We start from the raw sequence: 6,933 nt of genomic DNA on the forward strand, positions 1-6,933 counted from the left end.
CTTAGTTTTCCAAGATCAAGGGCTTTATAGGTTGATTAATCACTTGATGGGTTTGCAATATATTTCTTGCAAGTGTTAACAGATGTTTAATTTCTATTCTCGTACAAGGACCTACATTGACAAGAAGTGCCCATTCACTGGAACTGTTTCCATCAGAGGCAGGATTATTGCTGGAACATGCCATAGTGCCAAGATGAACAGAACCATCATTGTTCGCAGGAACTACCTCCACTTCGTTAAGAAATATCAGAGGTAAGTGAACTGTTTGTGGTGCCTAGACTCTGTTCTCTTCCAAGTGAAATTTGATGTTTTTAAGAAATGATATAACTGTACACCTTGCAGGTACGAGAAGAGGCACTCCAACATTCCCTCTCTCATCTCCCCATGCTTCCGTGTCAAGGAAGGTGACCATGTCATCATTGGCTAGTGCAGGTAATACTTATGTGATCTCAGAACTTGGTAGATCACCTTTGATGGCCATCTTGCTTGGTTTGTTTGAGCTTTATTAAGTGAGCTCTATTTTAGGGTTCCAACATTTACTGATGAAATACAACACCATTGCAATGTCTAGTTTTCCAGTCCACTCAATTGCTAAGGTAATATTGTTTATTGCTGAAGTGTTATTTCTGAACTGTGAACAGGCCCCTGTCCAAAACCGTGAGGTTCAATGTTGTGAAAGTCATCCCAGCTGGATCCACTGGTGGCAGTGGCGGGAAGGCCTTCACCGCGGCTTGAGCTTTAGACTATGTTCCATGAGTAGTCTATAGAATGATGTCTTTTTGCTAAAAATTCCTGCTAGGCTGGTGTTTTCGACTATGGTTTGGTGATTGTTCGCTGTCTGAATGGAGTCTCGTCACTGGAACCTTATTCGTATGAGGTTATATTTGGGCTGTAATTGCTTATTGTGCTTTGGGCTGAAACTTTTGTTTTGGTAAATGGGTTGTGTATAAAGCTGAATTTGGTTAGCTAATAATAGATGTTGGGCTGAAATCAGGCCCACTTTGAATTGGATCCATTCAAAAATGGGCTGAGGCTGACTTCACCTGCCACGTCACCAGTACTTCCACATCATTGCCATGTCAGCAATCACGTCATCGACGTCAATTACCATGTCATCAGCCATGTTATTGACATGGTAGTTAAATCCATGACGAATATTGTACTGTTTATGACGTTTATTTTCGTCATAAAAAATGGTCTTGGGTTGGGCTTTGGGAGTCCAAGGACATTCTATGACGGTTTCGAAACATCATGGATCAAGCAATCCATGACGAAAATTTAAGGAACGTCACGAGGTGTAATCTATAACGCTCAATACTTGACGCTATTTGAGATCGTCATAAATACTGTTTTATGACGATATTTTAGTGACCTGTGACGAAATTTAATCATCATGGATCAACAGATTTTTTGTAGTGTAAGCCATTTGGCAATGTAGTGAAGATGGAAGGGCACAAATAAACAAAGTCTATGATTCTTGACAGGGATATCGGCAATTTTGCTAACAAGGAATGAGTGTTATTTTAACAAGTTTCAGCCAAAATCATTTTTACGGAAGTTCTTTTCATAAGGACATATCAAAACGAATGTTTGATGGAGTTCTTCGCCCCTCATGAACGGATTTTTAATTTGTTCTTCATGTTGGTTAACAATGTTAAGCTCTAATTCTACTCTAGAGCATGTACATAGTGTCGATTTTCGTTGTCAGGTGCCCCTATTTCAAGACGTCGATCTGAAGCCGTAACCTTTATACATATCTAAAAATGCGTCGATATGGGTTCATATCAAATTGATTGTTATTGATTTAAGAGCTTTCGCCTGTCAAGATTCTCCGTCCAGTTTATAGTGATTGTAAGTTGTAAATACTCAATCTCCGTATCTCTCTGAGTTGCTACATAAAAATAAGAGCTCTGACTTTGGAACAGATTGGAATCTAAACAAGTACAAATACGGTACGGAGTGCTAGGTCTAGATGCAGTACTAATGCCAAGAAGACCCGTGCGGTTTATCACAAACTGAAATATATATATTAGCTAGGACTGCTGGGCTGCTGGATGGTGATGACAGTACATAGGTTTCGTTCCTTCCCAGCGCATATGAATTTCCTTCAACTCTGTGCGGGGCCGGTACAGTGAGATCGACATGCTCGGGGGCAGGTCGGCGCGTGGCCGGTGGATAATTTGTGTACGTTCCATCGGTCAGAAAGTCATAGGTCCTAGTAATAATTTTGTTAATGACGACTGCATCTCTCTCCGTCAATTATTCAATGTATGACAAACTTCGATCAAGAATAATACCAAGACCTTGAGTATGGATCTATTATTAACGCATGGTTCAATCTTTACAACTTGAGATCCAGATCTGTTCAGAGATGTGTACCCTGTTTGGAGGTGGGGCTCTCGATTTTTTTATTTGACGTCATATCTTAATATTACTAATTGGAGGCTCCACATTGATTCTCACGAGACGCTCTAGAAAAAAAAAACAAATTTTAGAAATTCTCACAAAAAAGCAAAACATGCGGCCATCCATTTATGCTATGAAATAATCAAGGCTATTCGATTAACCCTCCGGATAGGTATCCCTATACACCTCCTACGTACAGCCTTCCAGCCGCCGCCTTCTACGTACAGCCTTCCAACGTACAGCCTTCCGCCCAAGTATGTAACAGGTGCCGGACTTGCCGCTTCCTACGTACATCCTACGCCGTACGTCTGCCCTAAGCACCATCATCCGGTCGCCGTCTATGTGTGCCCCGGCCCACTACTAGAAAACGGGCCTTGGGCACCGGCTAAGAAGGGCTAAAGGCACCGGTTTCCCAACCGGTGCCCCGCAACCGCGACCAATGGCCTCGCCTTAAGACACCTGGTTTTTCAACCGGTGCCTTAGGCTTCTATTGGTACCGGTTGGAAAGACCAGCCGGTACCAAAGAGGCTGCCACGCTGACGTAAGGTGGCAGCCCCTTTGGTACCGGTTGGTATTTCCAACCGGTACCAATGACTTTTTCTCTTTTTTTTCCCAAATCCAGTTTTGTTTGTTATATTTATTACTGTTTATTCTTTTATAATTGCTAAACGCACTCAAGCTCTACAGTACTATACGCTCATTGGTCGTTCGTGTTCGTTTTCAGAGAATATTTGAAACTAACTTAAAGTGAAATGCGAGCATATAATTAAGCTAATTAGATGAACTAATATATTTACAAATTTACAAACATCAAGGCATAATGTTTAAAAATATTTATAAATGTACAAGTCATGTTAGCAGTCCAACTACTAGTCCCCTCAGGAGGTCGATGGAAGTCCTCTATAGATGTGACCGTCGTGGTAGAACTCGCCTCTAGGATCCAAGATCTCGTTCAAAATGAATCCGGCGAGCTGCTCGCACACGGCGTTGATCCGATCAGTAGAGTAACATTCATCCCCCATTTGAGACATCTATCATTTAGGAAAAAAAGATTAACATCATGTGCGTTTGTAAAATTATGAAAATATACTAGTGAACGGTTTGGACATACTCTCATTTCTTCATCAGTAGCCTTCCCGCATGAAGTGATGATGTGCAAGTAGTCGCATACGTAGTACCCGCACCAATCAGTTCCTTGTTGTTGTCTCGCACACTTAAGGAGAAATAAATAAATTACTCAATTTATAGAACAATTTGGGATTATATACTTAACTAGACAAATCTTTATAAATGAACATACCGGATAATCCATGTTAACGTTCAGTTCGGGCCTCCATTGACCACGTCCTTTGTTATTTTTCACAAATTTTTTCCAAACCCTGCGCTCAAAGTTAAGTTTGATATTATGGAATTGTTATTAACAGAAAAAGGATTTGATTGTGCAAACTGAACTTACCTGTTCAAGGGGTCTATGATATGTTGGATTGCGGACTTTGGATTTCTCATTGAGTCAAAGACTATAAAATTGCCGATCTCTATGGAAAGTATGAGTAAAATCTAATGATAACTGCATATATAGATAGGATATATACATAAATGTATTAGACAACTTAGTATTTATTTAGTAATATAACAGAGGATTGAGTCGACCAAGGCTTACCCAAAGTTGTATGGTATGAATATATAAGATTTGTAATTTTGCCTAGTCAACGAATCGTACATGTTTTGGCACGTTTCCTTGTAACTTTCGTTGATCAATTTCTGGTTGACTAGCAAAGGAGACATGAAGCCGATCTGATGGTGCCATCCATGTTTTCGGCTTCTTTGGATCTCCTGTCTAAACGATGCAATAGAAATTTTATAATGCACACATATAATTATGTTCTTGTTAACAAAAAGTATTAATGTAGAGGTAAGTGATACTTACAAAACCCAAATGGTGATGATAGAGGCGTCGAGGTCTTGTCGATGGTAAATGTGATATAAATTTTGGAAGTACACCCAGAAGTCGTCCTCCCCGCGGAAGAAATCAAGGTCACGATACTTGACTCCAAACATTTTTCCTTCATCATTCGCCATTCGCAAGTACCATCTATGCAAATTGAACATCTGCGTGCCTAGACTTTTCTCCTCTTCCTCAGTGACAAAAGGTTTTCCATGCTGGAATGGAGTAATAGCGCGAGCGACAGGGATTTTTGCCTCCACATGCTCCGTTGCCTCCTCTAGCATTAATCCAGTTTCAGAAAGAAATATTGCGGCCTGTAGGTCCGCCTGGAGTTTTACGTCCATCGGGTGTAGGAGTGGCAACCCTGGCACCCGGAGGGGCTCGAGTTATTTTTGTTGTGTGCCAAGCTGAGGAATGGTCTTGCCACATTTTTTCTTCAGATTTCTCATCTTGTGTGCCTTTGTCAGAGTACGATCATAGTCCGAGGGTAAGCTTTTCGGTTTTGGTGGGTTGTCTAGGTTTGCGAGAAGCTTTTTCCCTAGTTTTAGAGGTACCTTTTCCCTCAGCGGAGGGACTTTAGGCTTCAATTGTTCTTTTATATATCGAGCAGTCTCCTCTTCCAACTCCTCAGCAGTTTTCTCGTAGGTTAATTGTCTTTCGACCGTTTTCTGCTTCTTCTTTGAGGGTCCAGCTGCTGGGAGGGATGCTGTCTTTTTCTTTCCCTTTTCTGGTGTAGGAGGAGTTGGAGTACTCGTGGTCCTTTGCGCCGGCGGAGACGGTGGTGAAGGAGGTGGTAGTGGGGACGGTGGTGAGGTAGGCCGCGGAGACGGGCGATCGGTCTGCACGGGAGCCGTTGTGCTTGCAGTAAGTTTGATGTCGGCCTTGCGCCATAGAACGACCCCATGCAGTGCGTCTCCCAATGTCTTCTCTCCATCCCCTCCAACGAAGTCGAGCTCAAGATCCTCATTGTTTCCAAGTATCTGCTCGACTGTGACGGAGGTGTAGCTAGGGGGTATCGGCCTTCCATGAATTGTAGTAGAAGGATTCAGGGGCAGGGCTGACCCGTATGCGACATGAATGGATATATTTCTTTCTCGCACATGAAGCTCGCACGGTGTCGGCATGGTGACATCATCCACTGGATACCTCTGGTCATCTACCGCCGTTGGCTCAATCTGGGGTTGCTGTTCCGCTTGTACGTCGGGCGCCGCCGTGGATGCACAGCTGCTGCGTCGCTGAGAGGCCGGGCTTATCACAACATCCGGGTGCGACCCAGCAGTGCCCCCTTTGGCTCAGAGCTAGCTGCACCGCCTCATTGACCCTGGCGTCCATCTGAGATTCCAAGGACGCAACCTTCTTGTTCATCTTTTCTTCTATGGCATGAAGTTTCTCTTCCTGTTCGGCTTTGCTCTTTCGGTGAGTCTTGTAAGAGGGATCTCCGGCCCAAGCAACTTTCCATGGGACCACGCCGATGCCGCGGGCTCGTCCAGGGTGTTCCGGATTCTTTAATGCTCTTGTCAGCTCATCATTCTCCCTTTGAGGATGGAATCTTCCTTGTTGAGTCTCATCTATTGCAGCGACTAGATCGCGGGACACTTCTTGCATATGCTCGGGCACTACCAAACTTCCATCCAACTGGTTTAGTGTCACGCCATTAGCAAATAAACACTACTTGGATCTATCTGGCCAATCCCAAGTCGTCGGCCTGATGCCTCTATCCATAAGGTCCTGCTCCATCTTCTGCCATTTTTTAACTGACTTCTTGTACCCGGCAGCCCCAAGGTGGTGGCTGTACTTCTTATTTGCTGCATTCACCTTGGCTTGTTCGGAATTTTTTTGGGCTTCCTCTGATAGTTTGTATTGTTTGAACTCCTCCCAGTATGGTTTAACCTGGGGAAGATCATCCCAGTTCGGCTCCTTATCCTTCTTGATGTAATTGGTGTACAACTTCTTCTTGAAAGTTGCAAAGGCAAGGGCCATCTTTCTCAAGGCACATTTCTTCACAAGTTCTTGGTCAAATCCTTCAGAAAGAGTGAACATATCCTTGAGTTCTGCCCATAGCATTTCCTTCTGATGTGCAGGCACGACGTGTTGCTGTTCTTCGGGTTTGGTCATTTTCCATAGTCTTGTGGTGATCGGAATTCTTGCCCGAACAATAACCCCACATTGGTTGACAAATTTTGTGCTAGTAGCCCTCTGGAGCACTTGGACAGCCCTCTGCGTCCACTTCTGTGACGACCTGTCTTCCCTCCATTTTCTTGGTTGGCCGGCGTCTCCCTTTTGACTGGCTCAACGAAGTCGATGCGGAGGTCGACTAAATTACAGAAAAGATATGTTAATCGCAAAACAAATCTACCGAAGTCACAATGCATATAGTTTTAAGATTCGTACTGGAACATGCTGCTGTTGATTGGGCGGTGGCACAAAGTCATTATCTTCTTCATCGGCATCTCCAGATATATTTAGGAACGAATCAGCTGTCCGAGCATCTTCTTCAGCGATTGGCTGGGTGGTGTTGGCCCTCGTATCTTCGTTTATTGCATCCAACATGTATTGCCCGGCGGCCTGCTCATCACCGAAGG

At 43.7% G+C, this 6,933-nt stretch overlaps 1 pseudogene; it reads left to right on the top strand.

Moving 5' to 3' along the window:
• Positions 1 to 1,006, top strand: LOC120656232 (annotated as a pseudogene).
• The last annotated feature ends 5,927 nt before the right edge of the window (positions 1,007 to 6,933 follow it).

The sequence above is a fragment of the Panicum virgatum genome, chromosome 1N, assembly GCF_016808335.1.
Source record: "Panicum virgatum strain AP13 chromosome 1N, P.virgatum_v5, whole genome shotgun sequence".
Classification (NCBI taxonomy): domain Eukaryota; kingdom Viridiplantae; phylum Streptophyta; class Magnoliopsida; order Poales; family Poaceae; genus Panicum; species Panicum virgatum.